The 24,179-nt window shown below is 36.9% G+C and overlaps 1 protein-coding gene across 1 annotated transcript in view; it reads left to right on the plus strand.

The window, feature by feature from the left end:
• The window catches only part of INPP5A (inositol polyphosphate-5-phosphatase A), an 878,314-nt gene extending 859,121 nt beyond the window's left edge, over window positions 1-19,193 (plus strand). Inside the window, exons 14-16 of the mRNA XM_053692598.1 lie at window positions 15,586-15,654; window positions 16,713-16,800; window positions 17,318-19,193. The gene's annotated coding sequence lies outside the window, so the exon portion shown is untranslated. The remainder of the gene's footprint in view (window positions 1-15,585; window positions 15,655-16,712; window positions 16,801-17,317) is intronic.
• Window positions 19,194-24,179: the final 4,986 nt, after the last annotated feature.

A 24,179-nucleotide genomic window follows, 5' to 3' on the forward strand; every position in this document is an offset into this window, starting at 1 on the left:
CTTTTATTATTATTATTATGGATTTGAAAAGTAGATCTGTGAAGAAACGAGATACCAGCACAGACCTACGTTTCGAATCCAAAAAAATAAGACTTTAATATGCAACAAAGAAAGAAAATTATTTTAATGATCCCGTAAGGCTTCTTGTTTCAGCTTGACTTAAACATGCTCTCTCTTTTAGTTTATAATAAAAATAAACATCTTTAACAATATTAAAGCAAATTTAAAAAATTCCATTTAATATTATATATATATATATATATATATATATATATATACAGGGCTTTTTATGTGGGGGTACACACCTCTGCCAACTCATAACAGGTAATATTGTGTAATCATCATTTAAATACTCCTAGTTTTTATACGAGTTATCAAACATTGTAAATAATGTTGTCCCTTTACTTTTCTCAAAGTTACTGAGCACAATTTATTGATCAATGAGTACCCAGCACCTTTTTTATTATTTTTTTACAAAAAGAGCATTGTATATATACACACACATACACATACACACACACATATACACACACATACATATACACACACACACATATACATACATATACACACACACACATATATACACACCACACACACACACACACACCACATACACATACACACACACATATACACACACATACTTATACACATACATATACACACACACATATACACATACACACACACATATACACAACACCATATACACATATACACATACACACACACATATACACACACACACATATACATAACATATACACAACACACACATACTTACACATACACACACATACATACATACACACTACATACATACACATACACACACATATGCACACATACATACATACACACACACACATACACACACACATACATACACACACACATACACACACACACATATATACATACACACACATACACACACACACATACATACACACACACACAAATACACACACAGATACACACACAGATACACACACACATACACATACACACGCATACCACACACACACACCACACATAGACCACACCACACACATACACACATACATACACACACATACACATACAACACACAAACACATATATATACACATACATACACACACACATATACATACACACACACACACACACACACACATACACACACATACATACACCCACACACACATACACACACACATATACAGGTAGCCCTCAGTTTACGCCGGGGTTAGGTTCCAGAAGGAATGGTTGTAAATCGAAACCGTTGTAAATTGAAACCCAGTTTATAATGTAAGTCAATGGAAGTGAGGGAGATAGGTTTCAGCCCCTCTCAAAATTGTCATAAGTAACACCTAATACATTATTTTTAAATCTTTGAAAGAAGACTTTAAATGCTAAACAACATTATAAACCTAATAAAATAATCACACAACACAGAATATATCATTAAACTCAGTTAAATGAACAAAAACATTTGCTAAACAGCATTATAAACCTAATAAAATAATCACACAACACAGACGTCACTTGCATTTTTTCTGCAAACCAGTTCTTTTTATGCATTCCAATCTGGACTGATCTATATTTGTTCCTTTGAAATTCTGCTCGATAGCTCAGGTCTGGTTAAACTGATTAAATTTCAGCATACTTGGCTTTGCTGCAACACAACCGGACAGCTCCACCTACTGGCTATTTTAATAAATGCACTGTCTCTCAATGCCTTTCAATAGCAGTCACATGACTGGAAAAAAGGTTGTTATTCTGAAACGGTGTAAATTGAACCGTTGTAAAACGAGGGCCACCTGTACACACATACATACATAAACACACATACACACACACACACACACACACACACACACACACACACACACACACACACACATACATACACACATACATACACACACACATACATATAAAATATATTTATGTATTTTAAGTAGTCTTTGTATGATATGGATGATAATACAAATTTGTTGTTATTGTATGTGCTTTATATTTGGGTTATTTTACTGAGTTAAAAGGAGATATCGTTAAAAAAAATGATGCATATAAATCACAGTAATTAAATTTTAGAATTATTTTTAGTTAAAAAATGCTGAGTAAAGGCATTGTTCATTTAAATGGACATTATACAGTTTAAGAGCTTAATATAACATTTTATTTATGTGTTGTAAACAAAACTTTGCAACATACTTTCAGTATTTACTTTGGCCTTTTTTCCTGTAATTTAAAGGGACATGAAACCCAATTCAAATGCAAATAGAACATACACTTTTAAATAACCTTCCAATTTACTTCTGTTATCAGATTTCTTTCATTCTCGTTTTATCCTTTGCTGAAGGCACAACAATGCACTGCTGGGAGCTGGCTGAACACATTAGGAGAGCCAATAATAAGAGGCATATAAGTAAAGCCACCAATCACCAGCTAACTCCCAGTAGTGTAGGATATGTACATATTATTTTTCAAAAACAGCTACTAAGAGAACATTTGAAAATAAAAGAAAATAAAAGTGAATTTAAGTATCTTAAAACCACATACTCTATCTAAATCATGTAAGTTTCATTTTTACTTTCCTATCCCTAAAAAAAAATCCACCACTTCAAAAATGTAGGTTTCATCTTATCTACCTCTTCTGTTGAGGAAAATTAGGAAAAGATGTAAAACAATCATTAAAGGGACAGTCTACAAAAGATAGATAACACCTTTTCTACCCATTCCCCAGCTTTGCACAACCAACATTGTTATATTAATATACTTTACAACTTTATCACATGCTTTTTATTAGCTTTTCACAAAAGAGGAGTGTTAGTTCATGTGGGCCATATAGATAACATTGTGCTCACACCTGTGGATTGTGGCAGACACTGCACTAATTGGCTAAAATACAAGTCAATAGATAATAAATAAATAGTCATGTAATCAGGGGGCTGTCATAAAAGGCTTAGATATAAGGTAATCACAGATGTTAAAAGTATATTAATATAACCATGTTCGCTGTGCAAAACTGGGGAATGGGTAATAAAGGGATTATCTATCTTAAACTATCAGAAATTTTGGAGTAGACTGTCCCTTTAAAAGGGAGTAGTGTGCAAACAAGACTGTGGAAAGCTTCTTAGCCATTATTGGCACGCTCTCTTTTGTCGACTTTTTTATATCGGTTATTAGTTGTCCTCAGCAGGAGAGATAGATAACTTGTTGATACAGGCAACATACACATCTCTGTTTGACAAGACAAAGTAGATTTATTCAGCAAAACACAATGTTTTAAAATGAGCATATTTTGGATGGAAAGGTAAAAAATGTGCAATGCTTATTTTAAGCATATCAATTAAAATATAATCCCATATTAAAGTTAATATTTGTAGGTTTAACACAAAATGGCAACATCAGCCTCCCAAAACATATTAACCTGGAATATATTCCTATTAGCATTATTTTTTATTGTTGGTGCATTTTCATATTTTAGCCTAATTGAATAGTGTTTACAAGTTTGGTATCAATTCATTTTATTTCTACTATGGCTGACTTCATCAATGCTTATGTAAAATGATACATTTTAAAAAAAATGAAATTATGATATTTCAAGATCTCTTCTTCCAAATGAATGCTGAGTCTTTAATGTTTTTATTTCCAATGCCAAGATTATATCTAACTTGCACTTCACCATCTTCAGTTGGAAAATAGATGTTTTCACAAATTAGCACCCAGCATGTTGAGCATCACATTCTATGCATTACAGATTGTACAGGCATGGAGTGGTAAACAGCTTTCATGCAATATCATCTATCATGCTATGCTCGGTTAGCTTACCATCATGTAACGTTCTGCTTGCTGAGCCCTACAACACTAAAGGTTGCCCACTCCTTGCGGTTCACGTTGACGCCTGATAGCATGCAGTAATGAATGCTCAGCCGACTGTGCAGTGTTTCTGCTTGTGCACTGCTGTAATTTGTTTGTGTCTAAAGATTATACACTTGGAAATCCACAATTTTATGCTGCCTTTGTAAATTATCAACCCTTCTTTTGATGAATGCTTTCCCACTTCCGTCTGAAGTGCCATTATGATCTTGAATTATTGGAAAGTGTTCATGCATACAATACAGAAGGTTATGTTTTTGATGCAGTTTTGGCAGACGACTGTGATATAAAGTAAATCTGACCTTAAGCTTGCCTAATGCATTAAAATAATTTAGTTTTTTAGTCCAAATGCTGATGTTTATATTAGTCTCTTATTCATCCAAACTTGACTGATTACAGAGAAAAAGCCTTGACAAGATTTAATACTGCTTGACATATCATTACTTTGTATACAGACTGTCATTAAATTAGTTTACATTTTCTTGTGTTTGAGATATAGGGCTCTTTTTTTTTTTACTCTAATAAATGAAAACAAATATGTTTGTCTAACTTTTTTACAACTAAAATTGTGACCTTGCTTCAAAGACATCAGTTAATTTGGTAATTTTTTTTATTAATTTATTGCATTGGCATAATCTGATTTAGGTTAATTGTTTCATATACCCTCTTCATTCATATATTTTAGCAGTTTATTTATATTCGTTAACTTCTTAGCTGCTGTGATAGTCCAGAGGTTAATGCAAAAAAGTTATTTAGCAAAAATAGTGAATGTTAGAAACGTCCAAATATAATAATATTAGATAGGAAATTGCATATTATAAGATTAAATTAAGACCAGAGAGAAACTTTTGTTCCAACAGAATAACAAGGGATCACATATTTTCCTAATAGGTTCATGAGTAATTTACAATACACATCTTTACATAAAGTCTAATTAATATATTGGGAATAGCTTAAGAGAAAAATGTAGGGCCGTTCTTCACTTTAAAATTTTGGAATTTCAAAAAGTTGACCAAGAAGTTAAATATCAAGCGTGCAGGATGGTACCGGCAAAGTGCCTCAACTGCTGCCTATTCATAACTTTATGGGATGCAGTTAGGCTATTTAAGAGGGACAGTCCCTAATTCTCAGCTCTATGTTGCCTGTGAGACAGCCATATGTCCCTATTTTCAGAATTTCCTTAAAAACCCACCAATAGAACCACCCAGACATTGCCCACAAACCACACAGACTATACCCATAATCCCGCCCACTATCCATCTGGGAACCAGCCCCTTCTGACCCCGGCTTATGCTCAGCACAGGGCCCTGTAGTAGGCCTGTACCACTAGTTTGCACATCTCAGCCGGGCAGGCGCTTGGTGTGCTGCTATAACTGCCGGTGCCAAAGCAGCAGTAAAGGAATCTAATAATAATATGTAATACACGTAGGGTCCTCATGTGAGAATTACTAAGCATGTACTTTAGATAGAAAAAAATAGAAGATCATTTTCCCTTACAGTGAATATCTCTTAAACTGTATTATTTTAACCTGGGAGTCTTAGCATCCACAATGCTCTGGGATTGGATTTGGGGCAGGACTAGGCAAGTACGGGGTGTGGATTATTCAGTGGGTTAATAAAAACATAGAAACGTGGATTTTGACATCAGATATGAACAAGAGGCCCATCAAGTCTGCATTTATTACAATAAAGTGTAAGCCTTAAAGGGGACATAAAAAGCTCAAGAAGAAAATGCTCTAATGTGTTAGAACATTTTATTAACACTTTATTATTTACATATAACTATGCTTTTAACTTATGGTAATGTATTAAACACATAGTTAAAGTCAGCTCCATAGCAGCAGTGCACAACAAGTAGGTAACATTACCACATCAGGTGAGCAAATGGACAAAAGGGCATATGTGTCTAGCTGCCAATCACCATCTAGCTCCCAGTAGTGCATTATTGCTCCTGAGCCTACCTAGTATGCTTTTAAACAAATAGCAAGACCACAAAGTAAATTTGATAATAAAAGTAAATTAAATATTTAAATATTTGCTGTATCTGTTCCATGAAAGTTTAATTTAGACATTCATGTCACTTTACACCCACAGCTATCTAGGGTCTGTAATGAAAAATAACATGCACTGCTGAGCAGGTGAATTTTGCAATACAATTGTCCCCTTTTAAATAGAAAAATATGCCATAATTGCATATTCTCTCTGAACCATGAAAGCTTAACTTTGAATTTCAGTTCCCTTTTAATAGTTTGTAGGGGGTAGCCTTATGCTTATCCCCAACAGTGTTTGCCTTTTAGAGTTATGTAATATTGGTCTAACATAATAATATTAATACAGGTACAAATTCCCAAACATGGACGGACTGAGACCAAAAATAGGCCCAGGCATTTTAAGGCAGAGCAGCCTACACCCTTCCCCTTTTTTATATTTACCCATAGCTCAAAACTGACAAGTATAAGCTACTAGTTTGATTTACAAAACATTAAAAGTTTGTAACATGCTTCATCCACTGTGTTTTGTAAATTGGTTGTTATGAAATAGTAAAAAAATAAAATGTAATTTAAAAAAAAAAAACAGTTCACATTTAAATAAAGAATACGTGCTTATTGCTCATTAGCCTGTGTAGTCACAGTCACTCAAAATAGCAGCCACCTAAGTACTTGTCATCACACATAAGTTGCACTATCAGAGACCAAAACACAGCAGTCAGCACAGACAAAGCACCCCAAAGACCCACAATTACACCAAAAACAGACGCCCACATGCATCAAAATACATCCTTAAGAGGAGTTGCTTATTTGTGATTTGCACACATACACAGTAAGGCAGTGAGAGGCAGGGCAGGGCACAAATAATAATGCTGGTGACTGAGTGAGGCTAAGGCAACCAGGCCCGTCACACAACCTGGCCTGCCTTTGGTCACGTCTGGGCCTTTCCCCAAATCTGAAATTCCAAAATCCGACTTTTTCATTGATTTCATTAATATTTTCTAAATAAATTCTTAAATTTACTTTTTTTCCACCTGCCAGTAAGTCACAATCGTCTCTGCCTGGTGTCTTTGGTTTGTGTCTCTGCCTGTGTCTTTGGTTTGTGTTTTTGTGTTCTAATATGCAAATGCTAACAAAATAATTAAAAATGAGATAAAACAACTTTTAGTTTACATGTATTAGCTGTATTATGACATGTAAATATTGTGTAAATTACATAATATATTGTTGTTTACACTTGGTCCCATTTTACAGATGCAAATATACAAATACCTCCAAAATCCAAAACTATTCCAAAATCCAATTTCCATCTTAAAGGGCTATGATACCCAATGTTGATGAAACACTTGAAGGTGATGCAGCATAGCTGTAAAAAAGCTGACTAGAAAATATCACCTGAACATCTCTATGTAAAAAAAGAAAGATATTTTACCTCAAAAGTTCTCAGTAGCCACATCCCATTGTAAAGGATTTCTAAGAAGCATTTTAGTGTGTCCTGTCCTGGGACAGCTATGGGAGTGAGCCTCGTGCACTCTCATCTTATTTCCCTATCCAGTTTAAGGAAGTTAATATGAAATCTCATGAGAGTTCAATTTCTTCATTTTTTTTTTTACCTGCAGCTGAGCAACAGCTGAAGCTTATTTTTTTACACAGAACTTACTCTGCTGAGCTGAGGAAATTGTGAGGTAAAATATCTTCCTTTTTACATAGAGATGCTCAGGTGATATTTTCCTGTCAGCTTTTTACAGTTATACTGCATCAGTTTCAAGTGATTTAACATATGAGAATTATGTCCCTTTAATATGAGGAGAGGTCCACGGCTTCATTCCTTACTTGTGGGAATACAGAACCTGGCACCAGGAGGAGGCAAAGACACCCCAGCCAAAGCTTAAATACCTCCCCAACTCCCCTCATCCCCCAGTTATTACTTTGCCTTTCATCACAGGAGGATGGCAGAGAAGTGTCAGAAGTAGTCCTCTTATGGAGAGTAGTACTCTTCGGCATGGAACTGGAGTTTTAAGTAGTCTTGTCAGCCTATCAGTGAGAGCATTGCCAAATGTTAGGGTCTGGAGATGCAGGGAGAGTCTTTCTGCGAAACCATCCAGACTCATATTAACAACTCCTAAGCAATCAGTGTTGATGAGTTTCACTGCGTGCTTCTATCACTCAAGTCCATGTCAGGTGCGATGCTACAAGGCTGTCAAACTTGAAAGGCTGTGTGTCCCACTGCGATAATTCCGGTAAGATTGTTTCATTTTATTTCATATGATAACGCAAGAAGTCAGGGTCACAGTGTGACTCCTTTTATCTGTATGGAATCAAGGGTTAATATCTCTAGAAGGGGATTATTGAACAGGGGGGGATTTATACATGATTTGCTTTATTATGTTTTATGCTGCGACATGTGTGAGATGAGGCTCTGGCTGATGTGGGAACATTCAGTTTCTTTCATGTAATTAGCAAGAGTCCATGAGCTAGTGACGTATGGGATATACATTCCTACCAGGAGGGGCAAAGTTTCCCAAACCTCAAAATGCCTATAAATACACCCCTCACCACACCCACAATTCAGTTTTACAAACTTTGCCTCCGATGGAGGTGGTGAAGTAAGTTTGTGCTAGATTCTACGTTGATATGCGCTCCGCAGCAGGTTGGAGCCCGGTTTTCCTCTCAGCATGCAGTGAATGTCAGAGGGATGTGAGGAGAGTATTGCCTATTTGAATTCAATGATCTCCTTCTACGGGGTCTATTTCATAGGTTCTCTGTTATCGGTCGTAGAGATTCATCTCTTACCTCCCTTTTCAGATCGACGATATACTCTTATTTATATACCATTACCGCTACTGATTCTCGTTTCAGTACTGGTTTGGCTTTCTACTACTTGTAGATGAGTGTCCTGTGGTAAGTAAGTCTTATTTTCTGTGATACTCTAAGCTATGGTTGGGCACTTTTATATAAAGTTCTAAATATATGTGTTCAAACATTTATTTGCCTTGACTCAGGATGTTCAACATTCCTTATTTCAGACAGTCAGTTTCATATTTGGGATAATGCATATGAATTAATCAATTTTTTTCTTACCTTAAAATTTGACTTTTTCCCTGTGGGCTATTAGGCTCGCGGGGGCTGAAAATGCTTCATTTTATTGCGTCATTCTTGGCGCGGACTTTTTTTGGCGCAAAATTTTTTTTCTATTTCCGGCGTCATAAGTGTCGCCGGAAGTTGCGTCATTTTTTTGACTTTTTTTACGCCAAAAGTGTCGGCGTTCCGGATGTGGCGTCATTTTTGGCGCCAAAAAATATGGACGTCACTATTGTCTCCACATTATTTAAGTCTCATTATTTATTGCTTCTGGTTGCTAGAAGCTTGTTCATTGGCATTTTTTCCCATTCCTGAAACTGTCATTTAAGGAATTTGATCAATTTTGTTTTATATGTTGTTTTTTCTATTACATATTGCAAGATGTCTCCGTTTGTCCCTGAGTCAGAAGCCACTTCTGGAAAAATGCTTAACTGAGTTTCAGTTCTACCAAAGCTAAGTTCATTTATTTTAAATGTTATAAATGTTTATCTTTAGCTATGGCTTGTATCAGTTATTGTGATATACTTTTACATGCAGATTCCATTAGTATTTATGCTTTATACATTTCCATTCTTAAGTGCAAGAAATGTTTAGAAGATTTATAAGAATTATTTTTTCTGATTAAGGCTATGTCTGACTTCGTGCCTTCTAATACGATTTTTAGGTCTTTTTCACTTCTTTTTTAATTATTGAAGTTTCAAATGACCAACAACATACTGATTTATCCTTCTCTGATGATGTTTTTTTCTCTTTCAGAAATTCTCTTCATCAGATATTGACACTAACAAATCTACTTTTTTATATAATTTTTTTATCATTAAAGTATATTTGTTCTTTGTTGAAGAGGTGTTGATTATTTTGGATATTAAGGTAACTAGTTCTTTAAGACTAGCTGACACTATTTCTGCCTTTTTATTTCTTCTGTGATTTCAGAGGTTTTCTTTCCAATTCCCCATACTAGGGAATCGAATAGGCTGAGAATTTTCTTTTATTTTTAAACTATATTCTTTGTCAGCAGTTAAATTCAATTTGGAGGGTTCTCCAATTTATTGGAGCTATCTCTACTCCTACTAATTATGCTATTGTTTTTATAGCAAAATAGTATTTATTTTCCTTTATATAGTTGTATCTTATTTTTGGAAATTTATTTAGTTTCAGGTACTTTTCTTGGTCCTGTGATATTGCAATTGCTTCATTTTTTCTGTTTACTTTAAGATCAAGTATCAGATCATGATTTATTTTAGCATTGTTAAGGGACAACATTTACTAGACTAGGTGCCGTTGCATTTGTCTTGTTGTTTTGCATTTTGCAAGTCCTCTGTTTTGACTGGTCCTTTAAACTGGACTATCATGCTAATGATTTCATTTGTGTCTTCATTTTATTGAATATATTCGCAAATGAGGGTTAATCTATGTCTTTAGCTATTTTAGCTAGAAGAATTCTGTGATTTAAAAAAAAAAAAAAAGAAAGAAAATCCATATTTCTTTTGTTCTAAGATAATCAATTATAATTGGATTCAATTTTTAACTGTTACTATGGGCTTCAAGATTGAGTTCTAAGACTAAAACTTTAAGCTTATACTAGTTTGGTTGTTCTTATTAAGGAACGAATCCTGAGTTCTTTCCCAAGTAACATGTTTTTAATTGGGGTTCGAAATTAGCTCCCTAATGTTGCGATGCACGTGCCGTATTCCAGCTTGACTGGTAAGGGGCAGGTTAAGACTTCTTTGAAATTTATTTGGTTCTATTTTGTCCAATTTCTTTGATTTTATTCCAGTAAGGCTAACACTTTCTTTCAGTGTGTTTCTGTCCTATATATTCGGGATACTGTTGAGGCATGGCTGGGTACCCATGGGGTTCAAGCGCTGCTCAGACCTGGAATCTTCTGGGGTTTTTATTCCAGTTCTTTTCTATGAACTGGGTTTTGGAGTTTTATTCAAACTATTCTGCCTTTTTGTGGTCATTGATAGCATTATTTGTTTTCTTTAGATACAATAAATGCGTATTCTTCATTTTTCTGTTTTCATTCAGATTATTTCCTGAGGATGCGGATTCTCATATGTTTCACTTGCTCTTCAGGACATAGTTAGAGGATCTTTTTTCAAAAGCTCTTGATTCCTCACGCAAGGGTCACCTTTTTTTAGGTTTCCAGATGGTTTATGTCACTATCTTTGTCTCTATCAGACAAGGGACAATTTGAATTGGGTTCCGTCTGTCTGTACCTTTAGTCTCTATTATTTCCTTCAGTTGCTATATATGCATAGAAGTTTTAACAGCATTGGATTCAATTCCCTTTGCTCATTTTCAATGGAAAGATCCTTTCCAGCTTTTTATGAGTGTTGTTTTCTTCAAGAACATGGTTGGAGGATCAATTAACCAAAAAGTTTGTTGATTCCTCAGACAAGAGTAACCTTTTTTAGATTTCCGGATGGATTCAGTGTCCATGACTCTGTCTCTGTTGGACAGGAGACGTCTGAAATTGGTTTCAGCTTATCGAAACCTTCAGTCTCAATTTTCCCTTCGGTAGCCTTATGCATGGAAATTCTAGGTTCTTATGACTGCTGCATTGGACGTGTTCCCCTTTGCTCATTTTCACATGCGACCTCTTCAGCTCTGTATGCTGAACCAGTGGTGCCGGGATTATACAAAGATATCTCATTTAATATCTTTAAAACTGATTGTTCGACACCCTCTGACGTGGTACAGACCACCATCGTTTAGTTCAGGGGGCTTCTTTTTTTCTTCCAACCTGGACTGTGATCTCAACAGATGCAAGTCTGTCAGGTTGGGGAGCTGTATGGGGGTTTCTGACAGCACAAGGGGTTTGGGAAATCTCAGGAGGTGAGATTACCAATCAATATTTTGGAACTCTGTGCAATTTTCAGAAGCTCTTCAGTCATGGCCTCTTCTAAAGAGAGAATCATTCATTTGTTTTCAGACAGACAATGTCACAACTGTGGCATATATCAATCATCAAGGAGGGACTCACAGTCCTCTGGCTATGAAAGAAGTATCTTGAATACTGGTATGGGCGGAATCCAGCTCCTGTCTAATCTCTGCGGTTCATATCCCAGGTATTGACAATTGGAAAGCGGATTATCTCAGTCGCCAAACGTTACATCCGGGCGAGTGGTCTCTTCACCCAGACTGGGGACTTCCAGAAATAGATCTGATGGCTTCTCATCTAAACAAGAAACTTCCCAGGTATCTGTCCAGATCCAGGGATCCTCAGGCGGAAGCAGTGGATGTATTGTCACTTCCTTCGAAGTATCATCCTGCCTATATCTTTCCGCCTCTAGTTCTTCTTCCAAGAGTAATCTCCAAGATTCTGAAGGAATGCTTGTTTTTTCTGCTGGTGGCTCCAGCATGGTCTCACAGGTTTTGGTATACAGATCTTGTCCGCATGGCTTCTTGCCAACCGTGGACTCTTCCGTTAAGACCAGACCTTCTGTCACAAGGTCCTTTTTTACCATCAGGATCTCACAACCTTAAATTTAAAGGTATGGAGATTGAAGGCTTGATTCTTAGTCAAAGGGGTTTCTCTGACTCTGTGATTAATACTATGTTACAGGCTCGTAGATCTGTATCTAGGAAGATATATTATCGAGTCTGGAAGACTTACATTTCTTGGTGTCTTTCTCATCATTTTTCCTGGCATTCTTTTAGAATTCCTAGAATTTTACAGTTTCTTCAGGATGGTTTGGATAAAGGTTTGTCTGCAAGTTCCTTGAAAGGACAAATCTCTGCTCTTTCTGTTCTTTTTCACAGAAGGATTGCTATTCTTCCTGATATTCATTGTTTTGTACAAGCTTTGGTTCGTATAAAACCTGTTATTAAGTCAATTTCTCCTCCTTGGAGTTTGAATTTGGTTCTGGGGGCTCTTCAAGCTCTTCCGTTTGAACCTATGCATTCACTGGACATTAAATTACTTTCTTGGAAAGTTTTGTTTTCTTTTGGCCATCTCTTCTGCTAGAAGAGTTTCTGAATTATCTGCTCTTTCTTGTGAATCTCCTTTTCTGATTTTCCATCAGGATAAGGCGGTGTTGCGAACTTCTTTTAAATTTTTACCTAAGGTTGTGAATTCTAACAACATTAGTAGAGAAATTGTGGTTCCTTCATTATGTCCTAATCATAAGAATTCTAAGGAGAGATCATTGCATTCTTTGGATGTAGTTAGAGCTTTGAAATATTATGTTGAAGCTACTAAGAATTTCCGAAAGACTTCTAGTCTAGTTGTTATCTTTTCCGGTTCTAGGAAAGGTCAGAAGGCCTCTGCCATTTCTTTGGCATCTTGGTTGAAATCTTTAATTCATCATGCTTATGTCGAGTCGGGTAAATCTCCGCCTCAAAGAATTACGGCTCATTCTACTAGGTCAGTTTCTACTTCCTGGGCGTTTAGGAATGAAGCTTCGATTGATCAGATTTGCAAAGCAGCAACTTGGTCTTCTTTGCATACTTTTACTAAATTCTACCATTTTGATGTGTATTCTTCTTCTGAAGCAGTTTTTGGTAGAAAAATACTTCAGGCAGCTGTTTCAGTTTGATTCTTCTGCTTATAATTTCAGTTTTCTTCATTATAAGATTTAAACTTTATTTTGGGTGTGGATTATTTTTCAGCGGAATTGGCTGTCTTTATTTTATCTCTCCCTCTCTAGTGACTCTTGCGTGGAAGATCCACATCTTGGGTAGTCATTATCCCATACGTCACTAGCTCATGAACTCTTGCTAATTACATGAAAGAAAACATAATTTATGTAAGAACTTACCTGATAAATTAATTTCTTTCATATTAGCAAGAGTCCATGAGGCCCACCCTTTTTTGTGGTGGTTATGATTTTTTTGTATAAAGCACAATTATTCCAATTCCTTGTTTTTTATGCTTTCGCACTTTTTCTTATCACCCCACTTCTTGGCTATTCATTAAACTGAATTGTGGGTGTGGCGAGGGGTGTATTTATAGGCATTTTGAGGTTTGGGAAACTTTGCCCCTCCTGGTAGGAATATATATCCCATACGTCACTAGCTCATGGACTCTTGCTAATATGAAAGAAATGAATTTATCAGGTACGTTCTTACATAAATTATGTTTTTTTTCTTTCGTTTTTGGATAACTGTGCAGCCTGTCAGTTTGACTCGCTTTCCTCCCTGCAGCAGGGGCGATCCTGCATGGCACTCCATGTGACCGGGCGTAGCCTCATTAACTATCTTTTTCCTGACCGTGCGGTTTACAGGAGACAAAGCGTTTTCTCTGTGGGGCCTGGGTCATAGGAGATGGTGAGTGCCCCAGCCCTTGGGGATATAAAGGTACCATTTATATTTTTTCTATAGTCTATCTTGAAAGCGCTAGCTATGGAGGACTCTGATACGTTAGAGGGTACTCCCTCTTTACCTAAATCTAATACCTGCTTTTATTGTGAAGAGGCTACGGTATACCCACCTGCTCAATTATGTTCCACATGCCTTGACAAGGTACTTATGTCTAAGAAACCCAAGATGTTTAGTACCACTGAGCCGTCCACCTCTGAGGGGTCTCCGTCTTGCGAGGTGCGTTCCCTGCAATTATCTCCTACTACACATGCAGCTCCCCATTGCACTACTAATCCTCCTTCTGGAAAGACCCTTTTACCGCCAGACTTTACTCAACAGTTGCAAACGGCAGTATCTGCGGCCTTCAGTGCTTTACCTCGCCCTGCTAAGCGCAAGCGAAAGGTTAAATACTGCTATACTTCCCAGGGGTCATCTACCAACTTGCTGGATTTATCTGATACTGGATTATCCGCTGATGAAAACGCCTCCGATACTTCAGAGGAGAATATTTCTAGGTTGGAATCGGCTGCCTCTTAGCCTTTGGCGGCGGAGGAACCAGACTTTAGATTTAGGCTAGAGCATTTACGCTTTCTGTTAAAGGAAGTGTTGGCTACGTTAGAGGTTCCGGACTCTAAGTTGCCTAAGGAACCTTCTATTCCTAAGCTTGATAAGGTTTATGAGGACAGGGTGGTGCCGCAAACCTTCCCGTTTCCCGTTAAGATGGCAAATATTATTAAGAATAAATGGGAAAAACTTGGATCCTCTTTTTCCCCTTCTTCTTCCTTTAAGAAATTGTTCCCGGTTCCAGACTCCAAATTAGAGTTGTGGGGGTCTGTCCCTAAGGTGGATGGAGCTATCTCCACACTGGCTAAGTGCACCACTATCCCGCTTGAGAATAGTTCATCGTTTAAGGAGCCTATGGATAAGAAGCTTGAAACTCTGTTGAGAAAGATGTTTCAGCACACAGGATTTCTATTTCAGGCAGCGGCGGTGGCTGGAGCCGCTACCTATTGGTGTCACTATTGGAGATGATCAAGGTGGAGTATTTAAGCCTTTGGCTAGGGTGTCTTTGCCTCCTCCTGGTGGCCAGGTTCTGTATTCCCACAAGTAAGGAATGAAGCCGTGGACTCTCCTCATACAGATGGAAATGAAATTATCAGGTAAGCATAATTTATGTTTTTTTTCCAGTCCCAGACAGATTGGATAAAGGGTTTTATGCCTGTAAAACCTGATCTTTAAAACATAATATTTCTGGTGCAGTGGGAGATCCAATAACTGCTGTAAAATGACCTCTAGTTTTTTTCCTATACTAACCTTTCCCCTCTCTCTTATGCAGTCTGAAAATGATGAGCGGATAGTGACTTATGATAATATTGGGCCAAATATCTGCATGGGGGACCACAAGGTAAGCGCGATACTTTCTCTTTTCTAGTATAAAATGTGTTTCTGTCACATGAAGGAAGATTTGAGTAACAAGCAGCAGTTTTAGTTTTGTTTCCTTTTGTTGTCATTAAATATTTAAAGGGACAGTAAACATGGAAATTATTTGTTAGGTTTTACAGATGTATAGTGTGTCTAAATTATATAGCGTTGATGTTTAATTTACCTCACAAAACTTACTTTGGACGACCTCTCTGGCTGCCCTCAACCTTGCAAGATTTTGTTTTCTGAAAATCGTCAGCGGACAGTTCTGCTGCTGTGACCATGACTGCATTACAACCAATCACGAGTGCATCTCTAAAAAGTGCAGGCTTATTGGCTGCTGTGCATAAACAACAACCGATTATGATACATGTCTTTAAAGGGATATGAAACTCAAAAATGTTCATTTCTAAATTAGTCAAAGCGTACAATTTCAAAAAAGTTTCCAATTTACTTCTATTAACAAAATTTGCTTTGTTCCCATAGTATTCTTTGTGGAAAAGATACTTAGGTAGGTGTCTAGAACACTACATGGCAAAAAATAGTGCTGCCCTCTAGTTCTCTTGCAAATGTATACAATTCTTGCAAAACTGCTGCCATATAGAGCTCCAGACACGTGCACACTCCTGAGTTTAAGTCCCTGCTTTTCAACAATAGATGTAAAGAGAACAAAGACAATTTTATAACAAAAGTAAATCAGAAAATTGTTTCAAATGTCATGCTCTATCTAAATCATGAAAGAACATGTTTGGGTTTTATATCCCTTTAAGGTTAAATGCAGGCTGATTGGCTGCCATGTATAAGACTATCTTATGATGAAATGCATGCTGATTGGCTGTTGTGTTTTATAGCTATGTGTATAATTATGTTGAAGGTGGAGAAGGTAAATTGACAAATTTCCTTATTGGATTTAAATACAATTGCATTTTGAAATGTGCAGAATGTTTAAGCATTAAAGGGACCTTGGTTCCTGATGGTTTGATTCAGAGCTGGAATTTGTAGCAATCTGCATTTCTCCTCTTGCTTTTTCTCTCTTTGCAGCCTGTCTTCCTTTCCTTCCGAATAGCTGCTGGGGCAGGTAAAGCTAATGCACATGTGCACAAGTGTTGTATCGTGCAGTGATGTGGTGGTAAATATCCATTTCCTTTTTTTGTTCTTGTTGTTTTACTATTAAAGGGATAGTCTAGTCAAAATTTTACTTTTATGATTCAGATAGAGCAGGCAATTTTAAGCAACTTTCTAATTTACTCCTATTATCAATTTGTCTTTGTTTTTTGCTATCTTTATTTAAATTTAAGCTTAGGAGCCGGCCGATTTTTGGTTCAGAACCTGGGTAGCACTTGCTGATTGGTGGTTACATTTAGACACCAATCAGAAAGCTCTACCCAGGTGCTTAACCAAAAATGGGCCGACTCCTATGCTTACATTCTTGCTTTTTCAAAAAAGATACCAAGAGAACAAAGAAAATTGATGATATGAGTAAATTAGAAAGTTGCTTAAAATTATCTGCTCTATCTGAATCATGAAAGTTTAATTTTGACTAGACTATCCCTTTAATTGTGTATATGCATGCAGCTTTTTGCATGCTTTTCCCTCTTGCATAAATGTTATTTAATATTAAAATAAAAATGTTATACTTTTAACAGCAAAAAGATGCCCACAAATCGAGAAGATCTATCGAGAGACCACATTGTAAGGATGTCAATCCACAGGACCTACCAAGCTTCTATGTTTTACAGCTGTCCTTAAAGTCCTTACAAACCACATTTGTAAATTGCGGATCGTCCACTTGGCTTCTTCAGCAGACGAGTCTCACATACCTCACCTCTTGTACGGTCCTACAACACCCAATAGATTTGTGGATATTTTTTTATTTCACTCTTGTATTGCCAAAACGCTAGTAGACCATGCACACCCTAAGTCTCCGTTACATGTATGTGCAAATTTACCGGGGGCCCATGGGAGTATATAGTGTGCATTTCAAAGCACTGTGATTTTGTAAGGAATTTCTCTCTGTTGTGCTGAATTGTGGTGTGTTGCAATGTTGCCAGCCTCAATAATAGTATACAGAGTTCTGCAGTACTAGAGGAAATACATTGCAGAACACTTCCCTGTACTACCCGCGAAGAGTTCACGTAAACTTTATTATATATTTTGTATGCTTTTATTGAGTTTTTCTTTGGGTGAAACTCTGTTAAAAATATATATAGGGCATTCTGCCTGTCAACAGATCATTTGGAACAGTGTGGGAATTTTCTACATTAAGTCATCATGAATACTAATTGTTTTTAATGCAATTTTATAGTTGACCAAGGTTTTTGTACCTTGTGTTAGATTAGGGTTGCGGCCACTAAAAGGCAGTAGTGACCATGGGCACCCATTAATGACCATTTAAATCATTTAGCAAATAATCATGGCTTCACCTATTTAGTAAAAACCCCACAATCCCCCTTTAAAATCCCACCTCATTTGAAAGCCGTCTGCTCTGTAACTTCCACTGTTTAATAGCATTGTTTTTTCACTGTTCCATGTTATTTACTACACTGCCATGTAACATGGGTTTTTAAATCCCACAGCAGCTGCTTGTCATTTTTATAAATATATAAATATATATACTTTTAAAAAAGAAAAAAAAATAATTTATAAATTTTACCAAAACCTATGCGAAGTATTCTTTCCAGTATGGAGTTGAGTGCCATATCAGTAACTAGCATTCAGGAGTAGCAATTTTAGATATCAGCAACCAAAATTTATATAACTTTTTTGTCATCCTAAAGGTAGATCATATACAGTACAATACATATATATATTAGCAATTTTCACTTTGTTACTCTTCTAATAAATTATTTCTATGTAATAGTAAGTATTGAATGTGAAGTTTTTAGGTAGGTTTAGTAAGGTGTATCTTTTAAAGATTTTGTATACTGTTGTGTCTAGTTTTTTGTTTTTTTTGTTTTTGTATCACTGTGCCAATTAAACGATAATAGCATGGGAGACATATCATAGCCTATTCTGTTTTAAGGTAGACATAGATATAATGTGTAGAAAAAATTGGGAATGGAACCTCCCCATAAATGTCTGCAACAAGTCACACCTGTAACCTAAGATTTCAGAGAACCTTACTACCCCTGTGTATAACCTTAAAACATGATTAGATAATCTGTTGTAGAAACACCTTTTGATCATTGATTCATTTTGAACACTACAGATTTTATGGACTATGCGGTGGAATTTGATTGATGCTGGATTTTTTATTTTTATTTTTTAAATATAAATCACTACGTTTGGAAATGATTTTATGTCCGCTTGCAAAAATGTGTCCTCAGGACAATACAATCTGAGTTTGTACAAATGTGTTAAAAGGGAGGAAGGTGGCCTTGTTACTTTGCCAAGTCTGATGTAGACTTTTCACAGAATTGTTTTCATGTAAATTAGAGATTCCACTGATGTGTTTTGTCTTTATCACAATTAGGCAACAAACTCTGGTTCTCAACTACAAGCAATAAATTGTTTGTGATATTGCCTGGTTGTCTGATTTTCTTGTGTCATTCATTTTTTGACTGTTTCTAAATGCATTAATGTGTTGTACTAGATTTAAAGGTACAATACTACCTGTCATAAAAAAAAAATCGTAGAAAATTCTGTGTAAATTTTAGATGTTAAAGGGATTTTTTCCGTATTTAAAGTGACACGAAAGTCAAAATTAAACTTTTCATGATTCAAATGCACATTTATTTCATGTAATTGGCAAGAGTCCATGAGCTAGTGACGTATGGGATATACAGTCCTACCAGGAGGGGCAAAGTTTCCCAAACCTCAAAATGCCTATAAATACACCCTCACCACACCCACAGTTTTTACCAACTTTGCCTCCTATGGAGGTGGTGAAGTAAGTTTGTGCTAAGATTTCTACGTTGATATGCGCTTCTCAGCTTTTTTGAAGCCCGTTTCCTCTCAGAGTACAGTGAATATCAGAGGGATTTGAAGGGAGTATCACCTATTGAATGCAATGGTTTTCCTCACTGGCATCTATTTCATAGGTTCTCTGTTATCGGTCGTAGAGATTCATCTCCTACCTCCCTTTTCAGATCGACGATATACTCTCATATTCCATTACCTCTACTGATAACCATTTCAGTACTGGTTTGGCTATCTGCTATATGTGGATGGGTGTCTTCAGGTAAGTATGTTTTTATTACTTAAGACACTCTCAGCTATGGCTTGGCACTTTATGTATTTATATAAAGTTTTAAATATATGTATTGTACTTATATTTGCCATGATTCAGGTTTCAGTATATTTCCTTTTGCAGACTGTTAGTGTCATATCTGGGAAATTCATTTTTTTTTATGGAAAATGTATTTCTTACCTGGGGTGTAGTCTTTTTTCTATTGACTGTCATTTTTCAAATTCGCGGGCAGAATTAGGCTTGCAAGGGCGCAAAATGCTAAAGTTTATTGCGTCATTCTTGGTGCAAGATTTTTTTGGCGCAAAGTTACGTTCATTGACGCAAATTCGTAATTTCCGGCGTCTTAGTTAACGCCGGGTCCTTTCACAAGGTTGCGTCATCTATGACGCGAGTGTGTCGTTTCCGGATGTTTTTGGCGCCAAATAATATTTTTTCTGTTTGTTGTGCGTCATACTTGGCGCCAAATATTTTTGCCTCCTGCCTTTTTCTATGTCAGAGGGCTATGCTGTTTGCATTTTTTCCCATTCCTGAAACTGCCATATAAGGAAATTGATAATTTTGCTTTATATGTTGTTTTTTTCTCTTACATTTGCAAGATGTCTCAATCTGATCCTGTCTCAGAAATCACTGTTGGAACCCTGCGGCCTGATAACAGTTTTACCATAGCTAAGTGCATTTGTTGTAAACTTGTGGAGGTTATACCTCCAGCTGTAGTTTGTAATAGTTGTCATGATAAACTTTTATATGCAGAGAATGTATCCATCAGTAGTAGTTCATTACCTGTTGCTGTTCCCTCAACATCTAATGCACAAGATATACCTGTAAATTTAAAAGAATTTATTTCTGATTCTGTTCAGAAGGCTTTGTCTGCCATTCCGCCTTCTAATAAACATAAAAGGTCTTTTAAAACTTCTTATAAGGTTGATGAAATTTCAAATGACTGGCAACATACTGAATTATCCTTCTCTGATTAGGATCTATCTGATTCAGAAGATCCTGCCTCAGATATTGACACTGACAAATCCTCTTATTTATTTAAATTGGAGTATATTCGTTCTTTGTTAAAAGAAGGGTTGATTACATTGGATATGGAGGAAACTAGTCCTCTTGATATTAAAACTAGTAAACTTTTAAATTTTGTTTACCTCCTGTGGTTATTCCAGAGGTTTTTCCAGGTCCTGATGCTATTTCTGATATGATTTCTAAGGAATGGAATAAGCCTGGTACTTCTTTTATTCCTTCGTCAAGGTTTAAAAAATTGTATCCTTTGCCAGAAGTTTGATTGGAGTTTTGGGAAAAGATCCCCAAGGTTGATGGGGCTATCTCTACTCTTGCTTAATGTACTACTATTCCTACGGAAGATATTACTTCTTTTTAAGATCCTTTAGATAGGAAACTTGAATCTTATCTAAGGAAAGCTTATTTATATTCAGGTCATCTTCTAAGGCCTGCAATTTTTTTGGCTGATGTTGCAACTGCTTCAACTTTTTGGTTGGATACTTTAGCGCAACAAGTATCGGATCATGATTTGTCTAGCATTGTTAAGTTGATTCAACATGCTAATAATTTCATTTGTGATGCCATTTTTGATATTATCAAAATTGATGTTAAATCTATGTCTTTAGCTATTTTAGCTAGAAGAACTTTGTGGCTCAAATCTTGGAATGCTGATATGACTTCTAAGTCAAGATTGCTATCTCTTTCTTTCCAAGGTAATAAATTATTTGGTTCTCAGTTGGATTCAATAATTTCAACTGTTACTGGGGGGAAGGGAGTTTTTTTGCCTCAGGATAAAAAACCTAATAGTAAATCTAAAGCTTCTAACTGTTTTCGTTCCTTTCGACAAAATAAGGAACAGAAACCTAATCCTTCCCCCACGGAAGCCTTCTTCAAATTGGAATAAATCCAAGCCATTTAAGAGATCAAAACCAGCCCCCAAGTCCGCATGAAGATGCAGCCCTCATTCCAGCTCAGCTGGTAGGGGGCAGATTAAAAATTTTCAAAGATGTTTGGATCAATTTGGTCTAAAATCATTGGATTCAGAGTATTGTCTCTCATGAGTACAGAATAGGATTCAGAGTAAGACCGCCTGTGATAAGATTTTTTCTCTCAAGTATTCCGGTAAACCCAGTACAGGCTCAGGCTTTCCTGAAGTGTGTTTCAGACCTGGAGTTATCAGGGGTAATCATGCCAATTCCGTTTCAGGAACAGGGTCTGGGGTTTTATTCAAATCTATTCATTGTCCCAAAGAAAGAAAATTCATTCAGACCAGTTTTGTATCTAAAGATTTTGAATCGATATGTAAGAGTACCAACTTTCAAAATGGTGACGATAAGGACTATTCTGCCTTTTGTTCAGCAAGGGCATTATATGTCCACAATAGACTTACAGGATGCATATCTTCATATTCCGATTCATCCAGATCACTATCAGTTCCTGAGATTCTCTTTTCTAGACAAGCATTACCAATTTTTTGCTCTTCCATTTAGCCTAGCGACAGCTCCAAGAATCTTTTCAAAGGTTCTAGGTGCCCTACTCTCTGTAATCAGAGAGCGGGGTATTGCGGTATTTCCTTATTTGGACGATATCTTGGTACTCGCTCAGTCTTTACATTCTGCAGAATCTCACACAAATCAACTAGTGTTATTTCTTTGAACACATGGTTGGAGGATCAATTTACCAAAAATATCTTTGATTCTTCAGACAAGGGTAACCTTTTTAGGTTTCCAGATAGATTCAGTGTCCATGACTTTGTCTCTAACAGACAAGAGACGTTTCAAATTGCTTGCAGCCTGTTGGAACCTTCAGTCTCAGTCATTCCTTTCAGTAGCTATTTGCATGGAAGTTTTAGGTCTCATGACTGCAGCATCGGACGCGATCCCCTTTGCTCGTTTTCATGTGAGACCTCTCCAACTTTGTATGCTGAACCAATGGTGCAGGGATTATACAAGGATATCAGAATTAATATCCTTAAATCCCAATGTTCGACTTTCTCTGACTTGGTGGTTAGATCACCATCGTATAATTTTAGGGGCCTCTTTCATCCGTCCAACCTGGACTGTGATCACAACAGATGTGAGTCTTTCAGGTTGGGGAGCTGTTTGGGGATCTCTGACAGCACAAGGGGTTTGGAAATCTCAAGAGGCGAGATTGCCAATCAATATTTTGGAACTCCGTGCCATTCTCAGGGCTCTTCAGTTTTGGCCTCTGTTGAAGAGAGAACCGTTCATTTGTTTTCAGACAGACAATATCACAACTGTGACATATGTCAATCATCAGGGTGGGACTCGCAGTCCTCAAGCTATGAAAGAAGTATCTTGGATACTTTTTTGGGCGGAATCCAGCTCCTGTCTAATTTCTGCGGTTCATATCCCAGGTATAGACAATTGGGAAGCGGATTACCTCAGTCGTCAGACTTTACATCCGGGAGAATGGTCTCTCCACCCAGATGTGTTTTCTCAAATTGTTCAGATGTGGGGGCTTCCAGAAATAGATCTGATGGCATCTCATCTAAACAAAAAACTTCCCAGGTACCTGTCAAGGTCCAGGGATCCTCAGGCGGAAGCAGTGGATGCATCGACACTTCCTTGGTGTTATCAACCTGCTTATATTTTCCTGCCTCTAGTTCTTCTTCCAAGAGTGATCTCCAAAATCATCATGGAGCAATCGTTTGTGCTTCTGGTAGCTCCAGCATGGCCTCACAGGTTTTGGTATGCAGATCTTGTTCGGATGTCCAGTTGCCAACCTTGGCCACTTCCTCTAAGGCCAGACCTTCTATCTCACGGTCCGTTTTTCCATCAGGATCTCAAATCATTAAATTTGAAGGTATGGAAATTGAACACTTAGTGCTTAGTCATAGAGGTTTCTCTGACTCAGTGATTAATACTATGTTGCAGGCTCAAAAATCTGTTTCTAGAAAGATTTATTATCGAGTTTGGAAGACTTACATTTCTTTCATGTAATTAGCAAGAGTCCATGAGCTAGTGACGTATGGGATATACATTCCTACCAGGAGGGGCAAAGTTTCCCAAACCTCAAAATGCCTATAAATACACCCCTCACCACACCCACAAATCAGTTTTACAAACTTTGCCTCCTATGGAGGTGGTGAAGTAAGTTTGTGCTAGATTCTACGTTGATATGTGCTCCGCAGCAGGTTGGAGCCCGGTTTTCCTCTCAGCGTGCAGTGAATGTCAGAGGGATGTGAGGAGAGTATTGCCTATTTGAATGCAGTGATCTCCTTCTAACGGGGTCTATTTCATAGGTTCTCTGTTATCGATTCGTAGAGATTCATCTCTTACCTCCCTTTTCAGATCGCC

This window comes from Bombina bombina, chromosome 9, assembly GCF_027579735.1.
Source record: "Bombina bombina isolate aBomBom1 chromosome 9, aBomBom1.pri, whole genome shotgun sequence".
NCBI lineage: Eukaryota > Metazoa > Chordata > Amphibia > Anura > Bombinatoridae > Bombina > Bombina bombina.